Below are 13,670 nucleotides of genomic sequence, written 5' to 3' on the forward strand. Positions count from 1 at the left end.
GTTGAAAACACTCCATTAGAAAAGAGGAACAGGGGATACGACGAGTACCAAGAGGTTTAGTGATAAGATAGATATTGAAACCCCTCCGGTTAAAACTAGATAGAGAAGGAATAAGATTGATATAATTTGGGCAGCACTCTGACTGAAAGAAGAAGGAAAACTTCATAAGATGGAAAGCACTTGAAGAGATGACACAACACTCTGGTTAAATGGATAAGCATGAAAAGAACACGATCCTCACAATTCGAGATGATGAGTGAAGAGAGCAACATCACCATGCCTCCGGAAGAAAGAATAGAAGATAGATCATTGGAAAGAAAAGAACGGAGAAGAAAAAGACAACTTCTACCACAATTGAATTTGAAAAGCATCCTGACATGAGGAATTGAACGTAGTTGTTGGAACACCAACAATGAAAAGAATAAGCTTGTAGTGGGCTTATGGAAAACGTCTCAAAATTATGAGGTTAAATTCTGCCACTAACGAAAACAATAGATTGGATTGAGGTCAACAAGGAGATGACAACTCCTTTCGCCGAGAGGATAGGGGGAAAACTTGGATCATTGATAGACACCACAATGAGCAACATTCCTTAGGGAAGGCTTTAGGTGAAATATGACACAAGATAACTCCAACGAAGAGATAGATTGGTTGAAAAGATTTTTTTAACGAAGATAAAATGATGGATTTAAATATGTCACTCTTGAAAACTTGTGAATCCTGAAACACGAAGGAAAATTTTCAAGAATGACATAACACCGCCTCGAAAGATAAGGTAGAAAGAATTGCACTTCGGAATGCAAGAAGAATAAAACTTGAACTCCTCAAAACAAGGCATGTGTTGAACACCATGTTTATTTTAGAGTATAGCTTGGCGGGTCATAACTTCAAGAGAAATCTTGAAGAACAATTGAAGAATGAAAGGAATCCTTGATGAACCACCATGTAGAGCCTCCATGGAGAACTCCGGTAAAAAAAAGTATGATAAAATGAAAGAGAACTTGAAAACTCAAGGTGAAGCCTTGCGATGACTTAGATGGAGCTTCGCGACGAGATAATGCGGAAAAACTTGGAACTACGGAAAAGAAAAGATGAAGCATCTCAGAACTAAGAAATGTGACATGATGAACAACGATGGAAAGAAGAAACTAGATCACTTGGATGAAACAATAATAAGAATTACGTTATGCGTATCCTTCACCAATTTAAATTGATGACAAGCAACAGATTTGGCATACCACTTATTCTTCTTGAGGGATTGAAAAGAGATATAGTGCCAACTTGAAGAAGTTATTGATGGGACCACCGGTGGGATTGGAAACAACGAATGAAATGATACAGTAGCAAAGGAAGAGGAATCTCGAACGAACCACCGTAAGAATTGAAAATGAAAGTAGCAAAGGCACAATTCACCAGGAAGAATTGAAAAAAAATGAAGATACTTGAGGGGATTTAGATACAAGTGAACGAATAGATCACGAGCTGATTAGAGAATACTTGAATGATGCATCGGTTAGATTTGAAGAACAATAGTTGAAGGTTGAGAATGAGTAATTATGACATGATGGCCTTCGGAGGAAAGAAATGGAAACAACTCATGAAATGCTCCGGATGGTGAAAAGAATTCTTACAATCAAAAACAATTATGAGAGGATGGCATCAAGCTTGAACTACGCATCTTTGGAAGAATGGGTAAGGATTTAAGAGGAACTCTTCTTTTGTCTTCACATGCCAAGAATGACGAGGAGAAACACCACCAAATTGTTGAGAAACTCCGGAAGGATTAAAAAGAGGAAAGGTTGATCCAAAGATGAAAAAAATAAATTTGAAAACGACCTTGGAGAAGGCATGCGACTGATGAAAATTCATTCTTACGTCAAACTTGGAAATGAATTTGAGAATCGCTCCTGATAATTCGAAGAGTCAGGTAAAATCCTGGGAAAAGACCTGTGGGTTAGGGCCCACTCAAAAGAAAACACCGTTGGAAATGATTTTAAAGAGAGATTGCACCGGTTGAATTAAATATCTTGAATGAGAGAAAAACCTCGAAGTACTTGAACGGATTAAGAATGGAAACATGATTCTTCCGAGATATCTTCAGCACTCCAGAACAAATGAATAGCGAGAAGTGAAAGATTAAGAGGTGCACCGGTATGAAAAAGCATTTGACACGAGGAAAGGAATATGATCACCACTGAAAGCTTGAATTGGATCCACCGGAGAAGAAACAACAATGAAGGATGATGAACTTGAAACTGTTGAGCATCTTCATGGGAAATCACCGGATAAGAACATTGAAAGAAAAGAATGAAGAGACTTCTCACGAATAAAAGGGATACATGATTAAGAAATCTGAGTCCTTGAAGAAAAAGGGTGGGAGGGCGGGAAAACAAAGGCAACTTGGGGACGGATGAAATGGATACCGTTGAGAAAACTTAGAATTGATCTGACAAATGTTGAAATGATCGGATCCACTTGAAGAGAAGCACACCGTTTGGAAAGAATTGACATGACAATCTCGATGATCAAAAGGATTAGTACTCCCATAGAAATATGAGAACACCGCTTGAAAGGTATGGAATCAACACTTGACTTCGAAGCAACTCAAATACCACATATAACACAAAACAAAGGATTTGGCTTGCAGAATAAGCCAGAACAAACATATGATAGAGATTTACCCAATCCCATATCATGCATCTGTCGGAAAGATATTCTAGGAGCTACTTGAATTCCCACCTATAAACTCCCGAAACTTTCTGGTTATGCAATCTGGTGTTGGGGATACAGGGGAAGCAATATATCTCACCCAAACTAACAATCCCTACATCTAGCTGTATCCATCCGTCAACACATAACCAATAAAACTCCGGAAATCGTGTACCTCAACCTTCGAAAAGCATCTATTATACGAGCTATGGCAATACTCCCGAACTCCCCAGTACTGGGTGGCGTCGAGGTTATCTCACCAACAACTGCATAAAAGAGATTTTCGATGTCGGCAAAACTCAGGTATTCCAGAACTGCAACGATAAAATTGTGACGACAACACCTCAGAGCTCAACTCCCTGGGACACTGCCACAACCCCTAAATGTCAGGAGGCACCAAGAACAATGTTCTCGTCACAAAACCATCGGAACAATTCCAAGATACCCGCGTGATCCTAAAAAATAAATAAAAAATTTAGTGAAATTTGAGGAGAGGAAAGTCAAAACATCTACGTCAGAAGACCTCACCAGAGCGACGAAGGGGGCTGAGGAGTAAAAAGAATCCTACTGACCGATATATATAATCCTAAGACTCAAAATATTTTTCTTCTAGACTCAACAACGGCCAACAATCAAGGGGGCTCCTATGGTCGGAACCTGGCTCTGATACCAACTTGTCACGTCCAAGATGCGACCCTATCCTAAAGGAACTCGAAGGTCCCACCAAGGATAGAAGCGCATCTTGAAGACGCTTTTGCAAGGTGGATATCATTACATCAACATTAATAATAGATAGGGATACATACATAAGGCATACAATGCCACACGAATACAACATCATCTTACATAAGACCACCATCCGACTACGGAGGAAACACAAACAGAAACTGAAACGACATTCACCCTGCTAACCCAGGCTGCTGGCCTGGAACCTATCCCCTGATCAAAGAAGAAGTAGAAGAAGAACTCTAGAATAAGTAACATCGCTCTCACATCAAGATCATCACATAATCTGTACCTACAATTGTTGTTGTAGTAATCCGTGAGCCACGAGGACTTAGCAATCCCATTACCATGGGTATCAAGACTAGCAAAGCTTAATGGGAAAGGAAGGGATAAGTGGTGAGGTTGCAGCAGCGGCTAAGCATATATGGTGGCTAACATACGCACATGAAAGCGAGAAGAGAAGCAAAGGAACAGTCGTGAAGCTAGCAATGATCAAGAGGTGATCCTGAACTCCTACTTACGTCAAACATAACCCAAAACAATGTTCACTTCCCGGACTCCGTCGAAAAGAGACCATCACGGCTACCCAAGCGGTTGATGCGTTTTAATTCGGATCTGGTGTCAAGTTATCTACAAACGGACATTAACAAATTCCCATCTGCCACATAACCGCGGGCACGGCTCTCGAAAGTTTATAACCCTGCAGGGGTGTCCCAACTTAGCCCATGATAAGCTCTCGCGATCAACGAAGGATATTCCTTCTCCCAAGAAGACCCGATCAGTCTCGGAATCCCGGTTTACAAGAAATTTCGACAATGGTAAAACAAGACCAGCAAAGCCGCCCGATGTGCCGACAAATCCCGATAGGAGCTGCAGATATCTCGTTCTCAGGGCAACACCGGATGAGACTAGCTAAAACCAAACCTCAAGTTTCCCCAAGGTGGCCCCGCAGGCAACTCAGTTCGGACCAACACTGGAAGGAGCACTATCCTGGGGGGGGGGTAAAATAAAGATGACCCTCGGGCTCTGGAAACCCAAAGGAAAAAGGGCTAGTTGAGGCAAATGGTAAAACCAAGTATATAGATGCATTAATTAAATAAGAGATATTGTGATATCCCAACATAATTCTGTCCACCATGGAGCAATCTTCAACTTCACCTACAACTAACAACACTATAAGAGGGGCTGAGCAAAGCGGTAACATAGCCAAGCAATGGTTTGCTAGGAAGGGTGAAAAGGTTAGAGGCTGACATGGCAATTTGGGTGGCTTGATCAACAAGATGTAGGTAGCACAGCAAAGCGATAGAACGAAGCAACTAGCATAGCAATGATAGTAGTGAGATCCAGGGTAGCGGTCATCTTGCCTGAAATCCCGCAAGGAAGAAGAACGAGTCCATGAAGAAGACGAACGGGAGTAGTCAAACGAATCCTCACAATCGCAACATTACCAGAACTAAGAAGCAACACCGGAAACAAACAAACAACATGATAAATGCACAAGCATAAACATGGCATGATGCACAAACAAGTATGATGCATGTCCGGTTTGATGAGGCATGGCATGGCAAAGTGCAACAAACAATACTACAAATTAAGTGGAGCTCAATTTGCAACGAGTTGCATATTGACGAAATACCACATCAATTATTTAGTTCTCTCTCGGTTTTGTACCCAACAATATTAAATGTTGTTAAACATGGCAAGAGGTGAGGCATAAGTAAAATAACTATTTAGGCAAGTTTAAATGAGGCCGGAACAACAAACAACAATTCCAGAAAATCCTCATGTCCATATTTTGAATTACCTACTGTTCTGCCCTAAACCATATTTTATTGTTGTTAAATAGGAAAATAAAGTGCACCATGTTAAACTAGGCATTTTTCTACCCCATTTACATATAAAGAACATTTAATTCCGAGCTACGGTTATTTAGTTATGAAATAAAACATTTTAGCATTGCATTTGAGCAAATTTAAACAAACATCATTTTAAACATGTTAAACATGGATGAAAGTGGCAAATTATGAAACTAGATGAAATTCTAAGCATTTTAATTATTTAAAACATTTTAATTCAATGCACGGTTGAGGATTTATTAAATACATGAACAGCAAGGGGTAATCTGTAAATATGCAGTTTTTGGAATAATTATACAAATTCGCAGGTCAGGAAAAAAAGCTATCGGGCCGAAACTGCAGGCTGGCCCAACAGAAAAAAAGGAGCCCATGGGCTTTGGCCCGGTCGGTGGAGGAGGTCTAGCAGGCCGGTTGAGGAGCTGGAGCAGGCTGGGCCTTGGCTTGCGAGGCAGAGAGGCGCTGACGAGGCTCGCGCGGTCAACGGGGCGAGCGGCTGCATCCAGGCGAGCGAAGCAGAGGATGCGTCGGCGCTAACAGCAGGTTGACGCCGCGGGGCATCCAGCAGAGGCGGCGCTTGGCGTCAGGAGGCGAGCTTGGCAGGGGCGCAGACGAGGGCCCTTTCCGGCCGGATCACGCCGGATCCCGCGGGAACGGAGCGAGGGCGAAAGGGATCCATGATCGAGGAGTCGAGGCAGGCTACTGTTAAGTGAAGAAAAATTCAGAAAGCTTGGAGAGGGACGGGGAAAGGTAGAGGACGGGAGAGAAGAAAGCAGAGGAGCAGGGCAGCACTGCTGGGGTGCTCACCGATGACGAGGCATTCGGCGAAGCGGTGGCGACGACACCGATGAGGGACTGAAGCTAGCGGCCAAATGGGGCGGCGCACGAAGCAGAGGAGCGACAACATGGCACAGCGGCGGGAGCTCCTGTTACAAGGCGCCATGGCTGCTGCCTGGGTTCCTGGACAAGGAGAGAGAGAGAGAGCAAAAATGAGAGAGGAGGGGGAGTACGGGAAGGAGGAGGAAAGGCAGGGAGGAGGCCGATCCTGGGGTTGTCGGCGGCGACGCCGGAGGCGCGAAGATGAGGCCTGGTTAGGTGAAGGACGCTAGCGGCGGCATGCTCCGGCGAGGAGGGATCGAGGAGCTTGGGCTCCTACCTCCTGGACGAGGGAAGGCTCGGGTGCGGGGTCTCCTGCTTGGCTACTGCAGGCACGGGAACGAGGCAGGCAAGGGGCGCTGGTCTTGCAGGTGAGGAGGGATCGAGGCGCAGAGGGCATCGGGCTCCAGGTCGATGCGAGGAAGGGCGGCCTTGGATGAAGAAGGTTGTAAGGAGGCGTGGGCGCGGAGGAGATCCACTCCTCTAGACCGGACAGGGAGGAGGAGGTGGTTGGCCCGGTGGATTTTTGGATCGGGATGGATCCCGAGGAAGATGGAGGCTGGTCGGGGAAGGATCCCGAGGGAGTGGGTGGCGGCGCAAGGAGGGGAATGGATGGGACAAGCCCCTAGGATCTAGGGTTAGGCGTCTATTTATAGCAGGTGGGTTTTGGTTTAGGGGCATTTGGTCCCTCCGATTTTAATCGGACGGCTGAGAAAATATAGGTTAGGACGTCCTGTTGAGGAAATGGAGATGTTTTGTAGATATTTGGGGATGATCTGAAAGCAACGGGGACGACAGCCCGGGTCGGGTTCAGACAACTTTTGGATGCGCGTGAAGGGGTCTGCACTGGGCAAAGGGGTTCAAACGGTCAGGCAACAAAAGAACGGTTGGTCTAAGAAAGGTCAACAGAGGCGAGGAAGAAGCGGCAACAACGAACGGCTACGAGTTTTGAAAAGAATGCCGATGTAATGTGAATGATGACATGAGATGAGATGCATGACATGAACAAAATGCAAAAACAAAAGACAAAAAAGCCAACCACGGAGGAAAATAAAATATCACATCTCCAGAAAAAGCAGGAGTTGGAGTTACGAATATGGAAAGTCGTATCCGGGGTGTCACAGTGGGGACGGGAGGAAGAGCTGGGAGTGCGAGCCATGTTGGAATGGTTTCTCCTAGCAAGCTTTGAGGATTCCTCGCTTAGTGTGGAATGGATCTGAAGATACCCATTGAGGGAGTCCTGGACTAGGGGGTGTCCGGACAGCCGGACTATCATCGTCCGCCGAACTCGAAGACTACGAAGATACAAGATTGAAGACTCCGTCCCTTGTCCGGATGGGACTTTCCTTGGCGTGGAAGGCAAGCTTGGCAATACGGATATGTAGATCTCCTACCATTGTAACCGACTCTGTGTAACCCTAGCCTCCTCCGGTGTCTATATAAACTGGAGGGCTTTAGTCCGTAGGACACAACATACATCACAACAATCATACCATAGGCTAGCTTCAGGGTTTAGCCTCCTTGATCTCGTGGTAGATCCACTCTTGTACTACCCATATCATCAATATTAATCAAGCAGGACGTAGGGTTTTACCTCCATCGAGAGGGCCCGAACCTGGGTAAAACATCGTGTCCCTTGTCTCCTATTACCATCCGCCTAGACGCACAGTTCGGGACCCCCTACTCGAGATCCGCCGGTTTTGACACCGACATTGCTGCTTTCATTGAGAGTTCCTCTGTGTCGTCACCGATAGGCTCGATGGCATCTTCAGTCAACAATGCCGTCCAGGGTGATACTTTTCTCCCCGGACAGATCTTCGTATTCGGCGGCTTCGCACTACGGGATAATTCACTTGGCCATCTGGAGCAGATCGAAAGCTACGCCCCTGGCCATCAGGTCAGATTCGGAAGCTTGAACTTCACGGCCCACATCCGCGGAGACTTGATCTTCGACGGGCTCGAGCCACAGCCAAGCGCGCCGCACTGTCACGACAGGCATGATCTAGCTCTGCCACCGAATAGTGCTTTGGTGGCCGCACACGAGTCCGCTCCGGCCCTTAGTCCGGAGCCGATCGCCCAGATCGAGGACCGGTGGATGGACACCACCTCGGGGGCTTCTACTTCCACGGCGATGGAGCCGAACACTAACCTTGTCCCTCGCGAAACTCGTGATTCCGAGGTGCCGGACTCCAGACCTCCCACACCCCTACCAATCGAATCGGATTGGGCGCCGGTTATGGAATTCACCGCCGCGGACATCTTCCAATACTCGCCCTTTGGCGACATCCTAAATTCGATAAAGCATCTCTCGCTATCGGGAGAGTCCTAGCCGGACTATGGCCAGGATGGTTGGGATACGGACGACGAAGAAATTCAGAGCCCACCCACCACCTACTTTGTAGCCACTGTCGATGATCTTACCGACATGCTAGACTACGACTCCGAAGACATCGACGCTATGGACGACGATGCCGGAGACGAACAGGAACCAGCACCTACAGGGCACTGGAAGACCACCTCGTCATACGACATATACATGGTGGACACCCCAAAGGATGGGGACGGCGAAGAAGTAGCGGAGGCAGATTCCTTAAAGAAACAGCCCAAGCACCGGCGTCAGCGGCGCCGCTCTAATCCCGCCACAGCAAGAATGGAGATTCCGGCACAGGAGATAATAATACCCTAGAGAGTGCCGAAGATAATCCCCTCCAGCAACACTCAGCGCAGGAGGATGCAGAAGCAAGCCCCCACGAGAGGGCGGCAGACGAAGAGGTCGAGGATTATAACTATATACCTCCCTCCGAAGACGAGGCAAGCCTCAACGACGACGAATTCGTCGTGCCCGAGGATCCCGTCGAACAAGAGCATTTTAAACGCAGGCTTATCGCCACGGCAAATAGCCTAAAGAAAAAGCAGCAGCAGCTTCAAGCTGATCAGGACCTGCTGGCCGATCGATGGACCAAGGTCCTCGCGGCTGAAGAGTTTAAACTCGAACGCCCCTCCAAAAGCTACCCCAGACGCAAGTTGCTCCCCTGATTAGAGGAGGAAGAATACATACCTTCATCACCAGCGCACGATACGGCCGACCGACCACCCCGTGGTCGGGACAGAGAGGCATCCAGACCCTCCACAAAGACCGTACCTCGGCATCGCTCCAAAAGTACGAAGCCAAGAGGGAACACGCCGGACTTGCGAGATGTATTGGAGGACAAAGCAAGGCAATCCAGATCCATCTACGGATCACGAGGGCGCCCTACGACCCACGACGAATACCGTTGCGCCGGATACAATAACCCCGGCCGGGCCGAACACAGCAGACAACGCTCCCTCGAGATGCGTCATGATATCGCTCAATATAGAGGCGCCGCACACCTGCTATGCTTCACTGACGAAGTAATGGATCATCAAATCCCTGAAGGGTTTAAACCCGTAAACATCGAATCCTACAACAGCACAACAGACCCCGCGGTTTGGATTGAAGATTATCTCCTTCACATCCATATGGCCCACGGCGACGATCTCCATGCCATCAAATACCTCCCACTCAAGCTTAAAGGACCAGCTCGGCATTGGCTTAACAGCTTGCCCGCAGAGTCAATTGGGTGTTGGGAAGACCTGGAAGCCGCATTCCTCGACAATTTCCAGGGGACGTATGTGCGGCCACCAGACGCCGATGACCTAAGCCACATAATTCAGCAGCCAGAGGAATCGGCCAGACAATTCTGGACACGGTTCTTGACAAAGAAAAACCAAATCGTCGACTGTCCGGATGTCACACCCTAGCTAGTCATGCATCAGAGTGTGTGCATCATGTTTAATATTCCATTTAATTTGAATTGGGGATTTGTGAAACCCTCAGAATCATTTCTGAAAAATGACCCAAATAAAAATTTCTCCAAAAGGGTCCAAGAAAATGCTCATGTCGCTCTCTGAAAATATTGGACAGAGATAAAAATCAAACCAATATTTTTAAGAGCTCATAGGTATTTATTTTAGGCATTTGGAATTAATGCATAAATATTTGCATTGGAAACATATTAGTTATATATATTAATATATGTCCAAATATTATGCCAATTATAAAGGAGCTCTGGAATAATATATCTAGCTCCTGCAAAAATTGGCATAAGGTAAATAAATGATTTAATATTTTATTTAAATCAAAACAAATGTCAGAAATTAGAAAAAAGAAATAAATAAAAGGGAGAACCTTACCTGGGCTCCTCCCTGTGCAGCCCAGCCAGCTGGCCGGCCCAGCCAGCAGGCGGCCCAGCCCGCCTCCCTCCTCTGTCGTCTTCGTCCTCGATAGAGGGAGGGGAGTGTGGCCGGCGCGCGCGCGCCACCGCGCCACGCCACCTGCTCGCCTGCCTGCCTGCCCTCCCCTCCTCGTCTCGATGCCCCGGACGACGCCACGCCCCCCCTGCTCTCTCTCACTCTCCCTTGGTTCTTCCTCTCCTCTCCCTTGCTCTCTCTCTCACAGCCGACCACCACCATCGCCGCCGTTCGCCATAGCAGCCGTCACCGGCCACCCCTCACCCCTCCGCTGAGCTCAGGAGCTCCGCCTCGACCCCCTCTGCCTCCCCACCGATCCACGGGTCTCCGGAAGCCCTGCATCGCCGCCCACGTCGCCGTTCCCCTCCTCGGCCACCGGAGATCGTCGCCGTCGAATCGAGAGCTACCGGACGTCCCCGAGCCCGCTAACCATCCCTGCAGCTCCGCGGTGAGCCACTGACCCGATCCCCCCTTGCCCCGTCGTCCCTAGCATCCTGTAGCTGCCGCCCCCTTGAGCTCCGAAGCTCGCCGCCGCCGTGCCTCGTCGCCGCCATGGCTGGAGCCATTGTAGCTCGAAGCCGAGCACACCATCGTGCTCCACACCTCACCAGGAGCACGTAGCACGCACCAACACCTCCCCTAACGCCCTGCTACGCCGATTCCGACCGCACCCGAACTCCGGCCGCCGCTCACGAGCTCGCCGTCGTCGGTACCGGCCACCACAGGCACGGCCACCACCACCGTTCGACGCGCGGGAGCAAGGGCTCTCCAACGAGCCCAAGCACGGCCTCGCCCGTGCCCTGTAGCGCGTTTCCGCATATCGCCGGCGTCATATCGCCGGTGGGTTTGACCCACCTTGACCACGGCAGGACCCCCCCTGTGTCCCTGACAGGTGGGCCCAGCCCTGTAGCTAATTAGGATTAGCACTAACCGAATTAGTTAAACTAACTACCCCCCCTGACACTGACCAGTGGGCCCCAGCGCCACTAATTCCTAATTAGGATTAATTTAACCCTGTTAAACCCCCCTGTCACTGACGTGTGGCCCCCACACTTCAGGTTTGACCCCAGCCAGCCGCAGTTGACCACTGACGTCATGCTGACGTCATGCTGGCGCAATATATATATTTCTGGATTTAATTTAAATCAGGAAATTCCAGAATATTATTTAAACTTCAAAAATTCATAACTTTTAATCTGTAACTCCAAATTGGACAAATTATATATGAAAAATGATCAGAAAAATCCAATCTATCCATCTGTACTATTTTCGTGCATGATCAAACAAGTTAAATTGATGTTTTAAGCAGAATAAGGAAAAGCACTTTAAAAGGCCATGTTTGAGTTTGAAATTTGAATCTTTGATTCAAATTTATTCAAACCCTTCTGGTTTTAGTTGCATTAGCCCAACACACTCATATTGCCATGTTTCATGCATGCATCATATTGTTGCACATTGTTTGGTGATGGTTGTGTATCGGTGTCCTTTGCGACAGGTTCTGCCTCCGAGGAGTACCGTGATTACCCTAACGAAGAACCGTATCAGTGCATCGAACCATCAGGCAAGCAACCAACCATTTGATCATATCGATACAATCCCATGTTCTCACTCCTGCTCTATTTTACTGCATTAAGACAACGCGTTTCAAACTGCTGTGTGCTACGGTAGTTGAACCCATTTCCTCTGCATGACCTGTCATTGCCACAGTAACTAGATGAAACCCACTAGCATGTGTAGGAGTTGAGTGAGACATATGTATGTGTTGTTCCTACCTTGCTATGCCTACTATGCTTAGAGTCGTGTCAGGTCTGGTTCATCTGGGTGATGGGCTAGAGTGAAATGATTATGTCGGTAATGAGAGTGGTGTGGTGAACACGATTTGGTAAAGGTATCGATGAGAGGCCATGTAGGAGTACATGGTGGGTTGTTTCATTGAAGCCGACCTTAAGCACTGAGATCTGTATGTGTGATTTAAGAATCAGCTACTACCATGCATTGGGCCCGAAACCAATGGACCCTCTCGGCTTCTTATTCACCCTAGTTCTCCGTCCAGGAGTTGCAAGTAGTTTCTAGTGTTTGTAGCCTACAGGGAGGCCGTGGACAGCGCTGACCGTAGGGGTGGGCTGTGATGCGGTAGGTACGTGGCCGGGTGTACCGAATACCCGTTAGGTATCTCGGGAACCCTGTTCACATCGTTCGGGGCCGTATGGGAAACCTCGGCCGGACTCCCTGCGGATGGAACCTGAATAGGCGATAAACCTGGACTGGAGGCTTAGGTGATTAGGTAGGTCGTGGCCGACACCCACGTTGGGCTTCCGCTTGAAGGTTGCCGAGTACATGTCGTGTAAACGACGGTAAGTGGTGAGAGCGTGTATGAAGAAGTACACCCCTGCAGGGTTATCATGATCTATTCGAATAGCCGCGTCCGCGGTAAAGGACTACTTGGTTGCCTATACAGTTCATAGACAAGTAAATGGAAACTACTAAAAGCCTCAAGATAAGTGTGAGTGCCGAGGATGGCTCTTCCGTAGGAAGACGGAGGCGGATCCTCGGTAGTGTATTGAATTGGTGAGTAGTGGACTCGTGTGCGCAAAACCATTTCAAGTTGGAGTATCGTAGGATAGTCTAGCCAAGAGTCAAAGCTGGCTTGCTGCAATAACTCCACCAACCCTTCTTGATAATATGCATGTATGTAGGATCTGATGTAAGTCTTGTTGAGTACCTTTGTACTCATGTTGCTATAATTTACATTTTTACAGAAGACGCTGCAATCCCTTCTGATGGGTTCTATGTAGACGTTGACATCAACGAGTAGGCTAAAGGCCCAGGTGGTGATCCTGAGCTTGTGAAGGACCATGTAGTATAGCTAGGCTTTCCAAGCCTCTTTTATTTTACTAGTTGTCTGTACTCAGACAAGTTACTTCCGCTGCTGGTTTGTATGACTGTATGACTTGAATGTTGGGTCGTGAGACCCGTACCTTTGTGTATGTTATGTATGGCTCCCTGAGCCTTAAATAAAGTACTTGTGTCGTAGAGTCATGTTGTGATGCTTCGTTGTATTTGCACATATCGAGCATATTGTGTGTATGATTGAAATGCTTGGTATGTGTGGGATCTAACTATCTAGTTGTTTATCTTTAGTAGCCTCTCTTACCGGGAAATGTCTCCTAGTGTTACCGCTGAGCCATGGTAGCTTGCTACTGCTCTGGAACACTTAGGCTGGCCGGCATGTGT

Source organism: Triticum aestivum, chromosome 3B, assembly GCF_018294505.1.
Source record: "Triticum aestivum cultivar Chinese Spring chromosome 3B, IWGSC CS RefSeq v2.1, whole genome shotgun sequence".
In the NCBI taxonomy this organism is placed as follows: Eukaryota; Viridiplantae; Streptophyta; class Magnoliopsida; order Poales; family Poaceae; genus Triticum; species Triticum aestivum.